Raw genomic sequence first — 14608 nt, forward strand, 5'->3', positions numbered from 1 at the left:
CTGTGCAACCTGTTGGCGACGCTCGGCAACTGCAGGAGCGGCCGCGGCCCCCGCCCCCACGCCCTCCGCGCGGGCCCCGCCACCCCGGCCGCGACGGCGCCTGCCCGCCCGCGGCCCCCCGGCGCGGCTCCCGCCCAGGCCGCCTCCTCGCCCCCTACCTCTCCACCCCGCAGGCAAAAGGAGAGGAGGCGCCGGCGGGGCCGACCTGGCCTTTCTGGGGCGGACTTCCGAGGGAAGCCGAGTTTTCTCTACAGTTTCTCTTCTTGCCGCTCCTTCCCGCCCCCGCCCAACTCCGCGACTCCAGATCCACTCCGGAGCTCGCCCAGTCCTTCGGCGGTAAACGCCGTCAGCGCCCCTGCGGATGACAGCGGGCTGGCTGGGGGAGCCGGGGCGCGGCCGCAGCAGAGCCGCGGGGCCGGTCCGCGCCTCCGCCCCCGGGCCGAGTTGAGCGAAGTGTGTCACTTCGAACGGGGCTACGGGATTGCACGGAAACGGTGCCGCAGCGTCTCGGCCGCTCGCGGGACCGGACAGCCAGACACGCCCTCTGGGGAGGCTTCAGGGAGGGGCGGGCAGGGAAGAGGGTCGGCTCGTACGTACTCTTGGCCTACGGGGAGTCGCGTGCCGGCCGACCGCCACCCCCGCATCGTCTGAGCGGCCCAGTCTGCACCCGCCGAGCGCGCTCGCACCCAGAGTGAAGTTGCAAAGCAGAACCCACCCTCCCCCGCGCCGCGACCGTCCCCCACCCTCTTCTCCGAGTCTGCGAGGCGGCGACGGCGGCAGAAGGAGGCGCCGCCTGCCAAGTTCAACCCCCATCCCTCCCTCCGTCCTAGGGCGCTCACACTTGAAGGAAGTTGCACGCCAAATGCAAAACCTCCGGCGAACTAGATTTCTTTGCACTTTTTATTATTTTTAAGGAAAGCAGGAGGTGGCAGGCCTAAAAGCAAGTTGCAAGCGAAATAGTAAGTTGCTTGCAAAGTATGCCCTCCTCCCCCGCCACCCCCAACTCCTGACCTCTCCTTCCATCCCCCTCGGGGGCCCACGTTCAAGTTTCCCGCAGAGGCCCTTCCCCAGAATCTTGATATTTGCTGCACTCGCCTCAATGCATTGCTCACCATTTCGTGTTCATGGGACCCCAGTCCCTCCAAATAAAATTGAACACACGCAGCTTTAAAATGTCAGCGTGAAACTCCTTCCAGCTGTTCCCGTTACGCACCTCCCCCTCCATCCGAGGGAAACACGTGGCTTGTCCCCATAGAGAGGGGCGTGGGGCGAGGGGAGTCGGCGCGGGAGGCCCCCGCCCCAGCCCCCTCCCCAAGCTCGCCGCCTCGGGAGGGCTAGGGCGACGCCGAGATCGAGCCTCCTACCTTGGGCGGCACATACTACCATTTGTGTGACTCGGGGAAAGGTTGTGTTTGTGTTGCTTTAGGGTTTGGGGAGGTAACTTTTGCGCCCCTACAGGTGACATCCCTTGCCTGCTGCTGCCGGGGGCGGAGGCTGCGGCAGCTCCACCTAGCCCTGCCCGGGTGCTCGCCGCAGCTACTCTTTCCCCCAGCTGCACCCAGACTGGCAGCGGCTGCTCTGCCCTGACATTTGCAGAGGATTGGGTAAGCGCGTGCCGGAAACCGCCCGTCGCCATCTTGGTAAAGGCAGCTGACACCGCTTGGCTGCGCGTCCACCATCTTGGCCGAGGTTCTCATTACCCGGCAGCCGAAGTCGCTCGCCTTTGGTTCTGAGGTGGTGGACGCTGCCCCGTGTGTTGTCCAAGGATGACAGGGGAGAACTAGGCTATTAGCAAGCCACCTGTGCGGAGGCGATCTGCACTGGCCGCCTCCATATGATGCCAGGGCCACCATCTTGGCAAAGGAAAAGACGCTCACCGCCTGAGGCAAGAAGGGACCCAAGACCTTTGCCAGCGTAGAACCCTCAGCCAGGAGAATTTTTATGAAGAGCACTGAGCAACCCAGTTGCTAACAAAACCCCTTCTGTTAACAACACCTCTTCTGATCCGGAAGAAATGACTTCTCTTTTCTTTTCCTTGTCAGTAGTCAACTGGAGGGAAGCCCTACTCTTGGGTGCTCAACGTGGCCTCTAAATGAGAATTGACTCCTAGCATGCTACTTTGCCTACTTTCCAGGCTTCTTACCTTCCGAGTTTCAAATACTAGAATCACATGTCTTTACCCAATGGATCCCTAAACAACCAACAGCTTCATGGAAAGAAAGTCAAGACCCAAACCTACAATGTTACCTTGCTGCTGCTGCTAAGTCACTTCAGTCGTGTCCGACTCTGTGTGACCCCATAGATGGCAGCCCACCAGGCTCCCCCATCCCTGGGATTCTCCAGGCAAGAATACTGGAGTGGGTTGCCATTTCCTTCTCCAATGCATAAAAGTGAAAACTTGCACTGAAGTGAATATCCTTGTACATCTGCTTAGACGTCATATTAGGAATTATTTAAGTATTCAAACATATGATAAAGGGGGAAGGGCAGACTTCCCTGGTGGCTCAGTGGTAGAGTCTGCCTGCCAATGTGGGAGATGCTGGTTCACTTCCTGGATGGGGAAGACCCCCCTGGAGAAGGGAATGGCTACCCACTCCAGTATTCTTGCCTCGGAAACCCCATGGACAGGTGAGCCTGGTGGGCTACAGTTCACAGGGTTGCAAGAGAGTCCCAAATGACTTAGCAACTAAACAACAAAACATATGTAAAGGGACCCTAACATATCTAATCAAGTGTCTCTTCCCGTACCATAATCCTGTTTCATAGTTGAATCTCTGCTTTTAAAAAACAAACAAACACTTCATCCCTCTTACCTGTTCATATTGCAGGTTGCTGGCACCCTGCATTTATATAACATCCGCTTTTACAAGAGTTCCCAATTCTCCCGTCTCATTTTTTTCTTGCAGGTCCAGTGAATCACTTTAAAATGGGAGAGGACTCATTGTTTCAGATTAACAATCACCATTGAAAACACTTAAAGTGGAGCAAAAGTGGTAAATTTTCCTGATTCGTTTCTTTTCAGTGGTCTAAGTATGCCTGTTAATTTTTTAATTTGATGGGAAACCTCTCATTCTTTAGTCTTTCATGTTTATATGAAAGCATGCATAAACTTTAGATTAGCCCTGTATCTGCTTTTCAGAGTATTAAAATTGTTATGCTTTGTGGCTAACATTTATTGATTCCCCCAACACACACACACACCCCACACACAGAATCTGCTGCCCACTTCTGCTGACAACAGCTGAATAGATAGGTATATATGGTTTTAACATGAGAACCCGAGGCTTACAGAGCTTGAAGTTTATCTAAGATCACATAGCTAAGCATGGAGGGTAGAAATAGACAATATTAAAGAGATTTTTGTTCACTGATCTTGTAATTTCCACAAAAGAGTTTGCAAATCCTGTGATACACCTGCAATAAATGTGTATGGAATTTAATTCAAGAAATGAAATCCTGTGTACCAGAAAGGACATGAGATTAAGCATTGTAATAATAACAGCAATTCTAACAGTAAACATTCACTGAACTTCCATCTACCAGGCACCACTGAAAGTGTTTTATATATATGATCTTATCTTTAAATATGAAAAATTACTGATAGAAAATTATTAATCTGTAACACTGGGAAGTTATAATTACCAAAAAAGAAGAAATAGGATGAATCCCTACTTAAGGGGGAATATATTTGATTGTCTCAGAAGTAAAGGTGGGAATGAGGTGATATATCCAAACTGCGACAAGGCAAGGACCTTTACTGTCTTGTTCATTGCTATATGTTCCACTCCTAGAATAGAGTCCAGTACATAGTTATAATAAAACACTGGGTTAACTAGACATAATATCACTTTTACTGCATTGTTGCATTGTTGTGGAGGCCAAAGGAGTTAATGAAATGTGTCCAAATATTACTCAAGATCTTCATTTTAATTGACTTATGTTTAAACACCTGAGTACTCCTTCCTAAAAAAATTAAAACAAACAAACAACAAAGACCCATTACTGTTTGATCCTATAGTGTCCTGTACTTTACCATGGTAGCACATTACAGTGATCGTTTGCTACTTCTGGATTCGTTTGTTAAATTTCTTCTCCCCCTCTAGAATATAAACTGCTCTGGGACTTCCCTGGTAGTCCAGTGGCTAGGACTCTAGGCTCCCAGTGCAAAGGGGCCTGGGTTCGATCCCTGGTCAAGAAACCAGATGCCACATGCTGCAACTAAGACCCAGCACAGCCAAATAAATAAATATTAGAAAATTTGTAAAAAGCTCTTTGATGGCAGAGCCTGTGTCTGTCTTTTGCAACACTGTATCACTGCTGCTGCTGCTGCTAAATTGCTTCAGTCATGTCCGACTCTGTGCGACCCCATAGATGGCAGCCCACCAGGCTCCTCTGTCCCTGGGATTCTCCAAGCAAGAACACTGGAGTGGCTTGCCATTTCCTCCTCCAGTGCATGAAAGTGAAAAGTGAAAGTGAAGTCGCTCAGTCATGTCTGACTCTTCGCGACCCCATGGACTGTAGCCTACCAGGCTCCTCCGTCCATGGGATTTTCCAGGCAAGAGTACTGGAGTGGGTTCCCATTTCCTTCAACTGTATCACTAGTACATACTAGGTACCCAGTGGCTGTCTGTTAAATGAATAAGTAAATGAAGGAAGGAAGGAAGAAATGGAATGGGTCTGAGACTATACCCTAAGGTGAATAAAACCTTAAACCTGAACAGTAACTAAACCACTTTTTTACATTTATACAGCAATTGATTATCAGAGTGAATTCTCTAATTCTGTTCATCTGTTGTATCATTTTAGATAGCTAGTTGGAACCTGCTATTATATATATATATATATATATATATATATATGTATATAAAGCACAAGAAGCTCTGCTTGGTGCTCTGTGATGACCTGGATGTGCAGTGGGATGGAGGTGGGAAGGAGATCTAAGAGGAAGGGATATATGTACACATTTAGCCTATTCACTTCATTGTATAGCAGAAATTAACAACATTGTAAAGCAATTGTATACCAATTTTAAAAAAAGAAAAAATCCAGGCCTCACTGCCAGAATGCTCCTCCAAATCATCAATTAAGTCCTGTCACGCTCCTGCTTAAGCATCTACAATAAATCCCTATCAGTGTATACAGACCTCAACTCTCATTCTGGTCAGTATTTAAGACTATGACTTTCACCTTTGTAGAAGGCAAAACTTTGTCACCGATGTGATTGGACTGGTATTAAAGTCAGTTAAAGCAAGGGAATCATAAAAAATTATAGTTGTAAATTTGAAGCTTTAAAACCTAGAATTCATGACTGAATATTTAGTTGTTAATCCTTTGATGAGGGTCTAAAGCTTTGGAGAGTCCAGTGACTGGCATTTTGTGTTTTCATTCATGTATAAAGTACACCTGCATTGCATCAGCATAGCTGTTAAAAGCCAGACTGGCTGGCTGGCCTCCACCTCTATGAAGAATGTAACCTTGGGCAACCTCACTCTCTGTGCCTCAGTTTCTATTGTCTGTAAAATGGGGATGATATTAGGTTGGCCAAAAAATTCACTTGGGTTTTTCCATAAGATATTACGATAATAGTACTAACTCAAATGATTATAAAGATTAAGCAAATGTGATATATATGAAATGCTTTGACTAATTCTTAGGGTATATTAAATGTTCAGTCATCATTAGCAGTTATTAATATGCGGTATTACTATTTTTCAAGTTTTCTTTAAAGTAGAGCAAGAAATTAAAAATACTTAAAAATAATATGAGTATAGATTTCTAAATTTTTATAATTCATCCTCTCTTCCTCACCCCGATCTTTTAAAGTAGTCTTATATTCACCTAGTTTGACAGAAATTATTTCTAGGGTGTTTTTCCATTTGGATTTTATAAACCAAAAAGTTTCATTACTCATGTTTCATCATTTTACTTAATATTTAATTAAATCAAGTAATTACTAGAAGAATGCAAATGGAATAAACATAATTTGGGGGGAAAAACTGCCAGGAACTGTTGGAGAGCATACATGGTAGAAACAGCAATGTGTGGAGCATAGGAAGTAACCGTGGCCCCAGTGTTCAGCCTGTCCTGCATTAGTCAGTATGTTTCCAGGGAGAATGGAGAACCTGGATTAGTTGAGATGAATGCCTTTAGTAGTTTCAGTTAAGAGAGAGCCTGATGAAGAAAGAGCACAGTGTACATGCCACATTCATTTCCACCTTTACCATTGTTTACCACATGTATTTCCTTTTACATAAAGAGACCTCCTCGTAACTTATTTTCCTACAGCCCATGATTCCTTGTCATGGCTGTACTTTCTGGTTATTCTATCCTTTTATCTCCCCACCTCACTTTAAATCTATGACATTAAATGTAAATTAGAATCAATAAATTTTTATCATTTTCATATGTATTAATTTGGAGTATGGCAGTTCATTGAATATGTTAATTTTACATTAAGCCAGCAAAAGCAGATTTCGTGGGTTGTTGGAACTTACTTAAAAAGATTACTTCTACAGCTACCATAGCTATTAGATGCCTCTTTAAAACAGTATCCTGTCTTTAGGAAACACTTGTTCTTGTTTAACTTTGTAAGGTCAGAATTTCAACGGAATCCAGCTGAGTTCCAAAAGCCCTGTCTTTCTTTGCTTCAATATTTGCATTTTACACCAGACATGCTTTTTATAAACAATTCACATTTAGAACAGCAAGTTCTTCATCATAATGAATTCCACTTTGGTACTTCTTTTTGTAATTGGAATTAACATTCCCACATGAACTGGGAAATGCTAAATTGTTACGGGCATCCCTGGTGTTTTGCTGATTCTTATGATGCTTCAATGGTTTCAATCATAAGCTACCTAAAATATCACAATTTATACTCATATGCATGATATGCTTATGGGTGTCCTATTAAGTCTATATTCTTTATGCTGCAGAACTTAGTTTAAGCAATACCTGATTCAAAGAGGAGGTAAATATCAGCAGATAAATGAGATAAATGTTGCAGTGAGCAGGAACCTAATGTTTTTTAGTGTTTGCAGACATTAGAGCAAGCACCCTGTATAACTGTAACAAGTATTACGTACCTTGTTTTTCATTTGTGGCATTTGTGGCTGGCCATTATGTCATTAGCTTTCTTCCTCTTTCTGATTTAATCTCCTTTTCTATTCCATGTTCCTTTAGTAGAGATTGTTTCAATCGGTTCCATTTCCAGGTGGAACCTTTCAGCTCATTTTCAAAAACTTACATTTCCATTTTGGTGCTTATGCCTTGTTTGTTTATTAGGTCATGCTGGATGGTGCATACAAAAGGAGTTTTTAAACACTAAGCTTGGGAAAACAAGTAGGGGTGTGTATACTTTTTCATTGTTAGTTCATCACAACAAAAGTAATTATTAATTTTATTGACAATCATCATTGCCCCTCTTCACTCCTTCCCCAGATAGTGCAATGGGTGGCCTGACAATTCCAGCAGAGGAGTGGCAATTCATGAGTGCTGGAGCCGGATGCACCTGCTTGGGGAGCTGATTGCTAAGTTTTCAGGAATTCTGTAAGTCATTTGTTCATCATGGCCAAGATTCAAAACTAAACCATTTAGAAACTTACAATTAAACAAAATACTTAAAAAACCAAGGTAATAAATGCTCAAAACTTTACTTCTTAATTGCTTTACCATTATCTATGCTTTAAAGTTGTTTCTGTCCATCCTTTATAATGCATATCCCATATAATGGTGTGATACAACATCTCTTCCCAACTCTGCATTCAGAAATGTTATCTCAGTAGTTTGAAATCTATCGTGATGGAGTATGTACACTATAGAAATTGGAAAACACTGCAAATCAGAGCTTGACTTATTGTGTTATTGTCTAAACCTAAGAAAATGATAGAAGAAAATTTAGCAATAAAGATTGAACGTCAATGTGTGTTCATTCATGAATAACACAAAAAACTGATGAAATATTTTTCCAGTACTTGAAAACTACTATCTGATCAACAGAGAAGCACTCACAATCATTGCCAAAGTGTAGTCCTCACATCATTGCCAAAGTGTAGTCCAAACATACATCTTTGTTGTTTTACTTTCATCTTACTCATTAATGTAAAAAAAAAAAGTCATCAACATTCATGTTTGAACTTCAGTGGCATGAGTGACTTCTTTGCTGAACTGAATATTAACCAAATATGATCTGCTTTTGCCAAACATAATTGAATTGCATCTGTAGGCTGACTGTGGGTACAAGAGTTTAGCAAAAACCACTGAAACCAATCTGAAAATCAATGGGCTATATAGAATTTACTGTAAAAAGTGTTGTGTATTTTATTATTTTTTGGTAAACTGTATGCTATGCATTCTTTGTATCAGTAAAACTGTATAATAGATACAGAGATACTCCCTCGCAGCAGCTGTTAGACATTTATCAGCACACTGATTATGGATGTAATCTAATTTACTATTTGAAAGCTCATTCCACCTGTCATGTGGAGCCTGTGTTGTAGGAGCTACGGCAGGAAGCAGGGGGAACAGTGAGGAGGCGGGCTCACAGGATTCAAGGACATACACAGATTTGCTCTGGGGTGGTGCCAGTGGAGGTGGGAAGCTATGGCTGGACAGGGGAAGCATTTTGGAGGCAAACCAGTCATGTGGCGGCTCCATGGAAGAGACAGACGTGCAGGAACTACCCGTGCTAAAGGAAGACTGTCTGGCAAAGACTGAGAAGGCTCAGTGGTTGGAGGAAGTGAGTGCTTCTATGAGTCGCACCTGAGAGCAGCATGGAGGAAGCAGCGTGTGGAAGGAGAGAAGTAAATGGTCAGCTCAAACTCATATCTTCGAAGCACATGCAGAAAGTTAGGCTTGACTGCCTTGCAGTGGGAGAAAGGAGGGAAAACCCTAAATACCAGTAACATGTCCTATTGCTACTGCTAAGTCACTTCAGTTGTGTCCTACTCAGAAGTTTTCTTACTCATCTAGAAATTTTATTAAGATTTTTGCCCATATATCTGGAGAAAACCTTAATTGGAAATATGCACGCACCCCATTATTTACTGCAGCACTATTTACAATGGTCAAGACATGGAGGCAACCTAGAAGTCTGCTGATTTAAAAATGAATAAGAAAATGCGGTTACAATAGAATATTGCATGTGTGTTCAGTCACTAAGCAGTGTCTGACTCTTTGTGACCCCATGGTCTGTAGCCCACCAGGCTCCTCTGTTCATGGGATTTTCCAGGCAAGAATACTAGAGTGGGTTGCCATTTCCTCCTCCAGGGGAGCTTCCTAACCTAGGGATCTAACTTGCATCTCCTGCATTGACAGGCAGATTCTTTACCACTGAGAAACCCACAGAAGCCCACAATGAAGTATTGAAAGTGAAAGTGAAGTCGCTCAGTCGTGTCCGACTCTTTGCGACCCCATGGGCAGTAGCCTGCACCAGGCTCCTCCATCCGTGAGATTTTCTAGGCAAGAGTACTGGAGTGGGTTGCCATTTCCTCCTCTAGGGAATCTTCCCGACCCAGGGATCGAACCCAGGTCTCCCACATAGTAGACAGACGCTTTACCATCTGAGCCACCAGGGAAGTCACTCAGCCATAAAAAAGAATGAAGTAATGTCACTTGCAGCAACATGGATGGACCTATAGATTATCATACTAAGTAAGTCAGACAAATATCATATGATATCACTCATATTTGGAATCTAAAAAAGGGCTACAGATGAACTAATCTACAAAAGAGAAACAGAGTTACAGATGTAGAAACAAACTTATGGTCACCAAGGGGGAAAGGGTGGGGGAGGAATATTGGGAGATTCGGATTTATAGGTACACATTACTATATATAAAATAGATAACTAATAAGGACCTACTGTATATCACACGGAACTCTACTCAGTACTCTGTAATGACCTATATGGAAATAGGATCTAAAAAAAAGAGTAGATATGTGTATATCTTTGCTGTACAGCAGAAACTAACACATCGTAAATCAACTATACTCCAATAAAAATTAATTAAAAAAAGATTTTGCCCACATAAAGGGATTGTTATTCCAATGCCTTGATCCTATCCCAGTGTACAGTAGATTTTTTTCCCCCATCATTTGCCCATATTAACTGTAAAACTCACTCAACCACCCTGTGCTACAGAGATGGTGCCGCCTCTTTTTATTCTCCTCAGGACCTTGTTATTCTTTGCTTTGTCACAGAAGACCCCTACCAGAAGCCACCTACTGTGCTGCCTACTAGTCAGCAGCAAGATTCTGGTCACCGCTGCTCTCCCTGCTTCCTCCCTTACAGCATAAAACCTATACTCCACATTGCAGGTTGTACATTTCAGTTTTAAAACATGTTGCAAGAGGTTATTAAATTTTATGGATTTTTAAACAAACTTTTGCAGAAAAAAAAAAAAGGACCATCTCCTCCACATTCACCCAGCTTCTTAATCCTAATGATCAGAGAAAGAACAATTTCTCAACTAGACACCCACTAATGACTGACAGTTTGAGAATTCCATGTGAATATATTAATTTGGTTTACTCTGGCCTTCTGATACTAGTTATTTTATTGACAGTTTCAATCAATCATGGAATCTTCATTAATAGAAGGGATTTCTCCAACTATTTTCCTCTCCCATTCATTCATTTCTTCAGGAAAATATAATTTCTTCAACAAAATAGCAACTATTACATGTTAGGTCCCAGTGTAAGGTTGCAAGGACATAAAAATGATTAAGATACAGCCTGGACTCCGGAAGAAATGGAGACAGAGTAACAAGTCATTATCAAACAAGGAAGATGTGTAGAAATGTGGTAACAGCTGCATGGAGCACTACATACCCATCAAATCACCTGGATGTTTAAGGACAGGGAGGTAGTTGTGGGTCTGGAGGTGGTGGTCAGGGAGAATTTCCAGGAGGTGAATAGGTCTTGTTTAAATTATGAAAGTTCTCCTCCACGTTATTTCTCATGGAAATAACACAAAGAAAACTTGCCATTAGCATTTTATCAAGATTTTTTTTTTATGGATTTAAAAGAAACCCAACTGTTAAAAAGGAAGTTTACTGATTTGCTTAAAAGTCAAGAGGAAATTTAGTTTTAGGCATGCTTGGATTCAAGGGCTCAAATGATATAAAAATGACTTGAGGACTTCCCTGTTGGCCCAGTGATTAAGAATCTGCCCCCCAGTGCAGGGGACGTGGGTTCCATCCCTGGTCTAGGAAGATCCCACATGCCACAGGGCAACTTAGCCCAAGCACCACAATTACTGAAGCCTGTGCACCTAAAGCCCGCATACCAAAACAGAGAGTAGCCCCTGCTCACCGCAACTAGAGAAAGCCCACCTGCAGCAATGAAGACCCAGCAAAACCATAAATAAATACATTTTAAAAACTTATTTTAAAAAAGGACTTGACTTCTATCTCTTAGCTTTACTTTCCTCTGTTTTGGCTTTATTCCTGGGAGGGTTACCCCCCCTGGTGCCCCATAGCTCTTGGATTTAAAACTCTACCAGCTTAGTAACTTCAATGGAAAGAAAGTTCTTCTTTTCCAAAAATTTTAGTGGATGTCCCTGGGAGTAGCTCCATGGATCTCACTGGGTCTAGTTGGGATTATACTCTGACTGGCAAAGCCTAGGTGAAATGCCCACCACTGATACTTAATAGTGGGGTACAAATGAGAGAGAAAGAGAGAGAAGGAAAAAAAAAAAGAGAAGAGAGATGCTCTTTCCAATAATTAGGGTTTTAAATTAAAGTAGGAGAAAAGGCCACACAGAAAGCAACAGATGTCTACTGCGACAGCTATTTATCAAAATATTAACAGTGACACAAATATCACATTTTACATTTTAGGGGAATTAATCACGACCTAAAATTTTTGCAATCATGACCTAAAATTTTTGCCAGCAATGAACGCTGAAAATTAAGTATAGTTGTAAGTCCTGCTGATTCCTCTTCCCAGCTTTAATAGGAAAAGCATAAGGATTTTTGTTTTAAACATTTCAAATAGTGCACAAATGAATTAACTATTACTTTGCAGAAACAGTACCTCTACTAACTGGCCCTTTTCAGTTGATGTAGTGATATTCACAATTTGTAAGCTAGGTTTGTAGTCTTTCACAGAAGGACTTTATCTTGCTTGCCTGTGATTCCAGTGAACGTGACAGGGTACAGAAGGCTGCTGTGAGTCTCTGCCTGCTTATTTGGCTCCTTCTGTCCTGACAAGCTGACTGTCATGCAATTGTCTCCAGCCTGGGCGCGGGGCAGGCAGGAAGCCAGAACCAGTAAAAGAAGCAGGAGGCACTCTGTGAATACTTGCTGATTAATTTTAGCTCCATAGGCCTGATGGGTTTTCCATCCCTATAATTACCATCAGCAAATAGTTACTGAATGATGTCCAGCATATTTTTATTCCCCTTTCCTTGGTCCTGATTTTTATTTTGTATTTTACCTCCCTGTGATTTTACCAACAGAGCCTCCTTGATCTGTTTCAACTTGCTCAATTTTATTCCATATATGAAATATCTATGTATCCATCCATCTATCCATCCCTCCATTCATGTTCCCAATCCATCTATCTAAATTTAGTTTTATTATAAACAGTTTAAGTACTCTCTGGGTTAGTGAGGGGATAAATTGTGAGGGAGGAAAGAAAGAAAAGGATACTGAATGGCTACTCTGTTAGTACATTCCACATACACCTTACAAGTCAATCTTGTTTTGTTAGAAATAACGCCTAATAAGCCCTTAAGTCCTGACTGGGTCTTTCAATAGAGCAGCAGTCCCCAGCTCGCCAACTTTTTTGGCATCAGGGACTGGTTTCGTGGAACACATTTTTTCCACGGACTGGGAATGATTTCAGGATGATTCAAGTGTGTTACATTTCCTGTGCACTTTATTTCTATCCTTTTTATTGTATCAGCTCCACCTCAGATCATCAGGAATTAGATCCCAGAGGTTGGGGACCCCTCTATAGACCAAATGGAGAGCAGTGAAGGGTGACAGTACGAGTTATGAAAATGACACGTGGAGAAAGATCTTACAGAGAGAAGATTGGGGGCTCTCAAGAAAAACGACTGTCTTTGTGTGCAGCATGGCATTAGAAGAATGACACAATTTTAGATATTACTTCCGTCTTTTAAAAAACTTTAAAATATACATGCTAAAATACATACTTGTTTTTAAAAATTCAAACATATGGAAGAGAGAAATGCATAAATGAAAAAGTAAAAACTCTCCTCCATATGATCCCATTTCGCAGATGTAACAATTTTAATAAGTTGGTGTACATTCTTCCAGACCCTTCTTGTCTATGTATACTATATACACACATATAGTTTCTTAAGAAAACAAAGCTAGGGTCTTACTATATATTTTTTTCAACTTTATTCATCAAATAAGATGTTTGGGGACATCGTTCCATGTCAACATTTTCAGGTAACACCAGCAGAGCTTTTTACTGTTTGGCTATAATTCATTTAACCTTTACCTTATTGATAAATATTTAAGTCATTCACAATTTTTCACAATTGTCAGCTATGCTGCAATGAATATCTTTGTATATCTTTATATACCATTGTGAAAGTATTTCTGTACCTTGAAATTACTCAGACAAATGTGATTCATAACAATCATTAAGCACCCAAATGTGGCACACTAGTGGGCTTATTAGAAAACTGCTTGTCCATTACCAGCTCATTTTCTACTTTCATCTTCCTTGAGATATTACAGTAAGATTCAATTAAAGCAGGAGTCACGGATGGCTATGCAGAATAGGCTACTTCCTAAAGATTCCTCATGTATTGCTATGATCCAGTTTTGCTGTACTCATCCTTATGTTAACTATATTATAAATTCAAGAGGATTGGTTTACATATGAACTGTGAAGAGTAACCTGCATGTGGTCATTTAGGGATACCACAATGCTTCTGATGGTCAGTCTCCATCCTATGAGGGTACCTGTTATGTTCTCTATGATAACCAGATGGGTGTAGATATTGTTTGTGACTGCCACACACTCATTCTCCACATATGGTACTAGGACCTCAACTTTCCTTGGAAGACTATCCTCTTCCCAACTTAAGTCCATGTATTTGTGATGGGATTAACTCCATCCCAAACTCTATAGATAGGACAGGCCTGGCCTTAGGTCAGGGATGGGCACATGACAGGCCCAAATGAGCCTGTCGAGGCCTGCAGGGAGTATTCAGAAACTCGCCCTTTTTTAACAAGAGCTGCTAAGTTGGTAAGATGTCTATGTGGCGCAGCTGTATTCTAACACTTAGAACCTCCATCAGAAACAGGTTTAAAAAAAGAAAGAAAAAGGAAAGGGATCTGGAGACAGGCAGCTTCTCAGTTATGTAATTTGAATATCTAGGTCCTCAGGCTAGGGCTACCCCTAGACTTGACAGTTACACACTCTGATAAATTATTTTTCCTCTCTTCAGCCAGTTGGTGTTAGCTCTGTAACACTGGCATCAGAAAGGATCCTGACAGAAGAAGTAAAGGTCTAAAACATAGGGCATTGCTTCTTATGGAAGACAGAAGCAGGCTAAGGTTACTAGGCATCTAGGGTGACCCCAAAAGAGAAGCCAGAGACAGAAGCCAGCTGAATGTCTAAA

The 14608-nt window shown here is 42.3% G+C and overlaps 1 protein-coding gene across 6 annotated transcripts in view; it reads right to left on the bottom strand.

The window, feature by feature from the left end:
• Positions 1–14608, bottom strand: part of NR3C1 (nuclear receptor subfamily 3 group C member 1) — a 487336-nt gene that overhangs the window by 117166 nt on the left and 355562 nt on the right. The window contains exon 1 of one of the 6 annotated variants that reach the window (XM_055556671.1): positions 1365–1410. The gene's annotated coding sequence lies outside the window, so the exon portion shown is untranslated. Of the gene's footprint in view, positions 1–158; positions 489–597; positions 677–1112; positions 1258–1364 lie in introns of those variants that run through there. The other 5 variants (XM_055556659.1, XM_055556681.1, XM_055556674.1 and 2 more) reach the window with 5 other exon arrangements.

This window comes from Bubalus kerabau, chromosome 1 (assembly GCF_029407905.1).
Source record: "Bubalus kerabau isolate K-KA32 ecotype Philippines breed swamp buffalo chromosome 1, PCC_UOA_SB_1v2, whole genome shotgun sequence".
NCBI classification, from domain to species: Eukaryota; Metazoa; Chordata; class Mammalia; order Artiodactyla; family Bovidae; genus Bubalus; species Bubalus kerabau.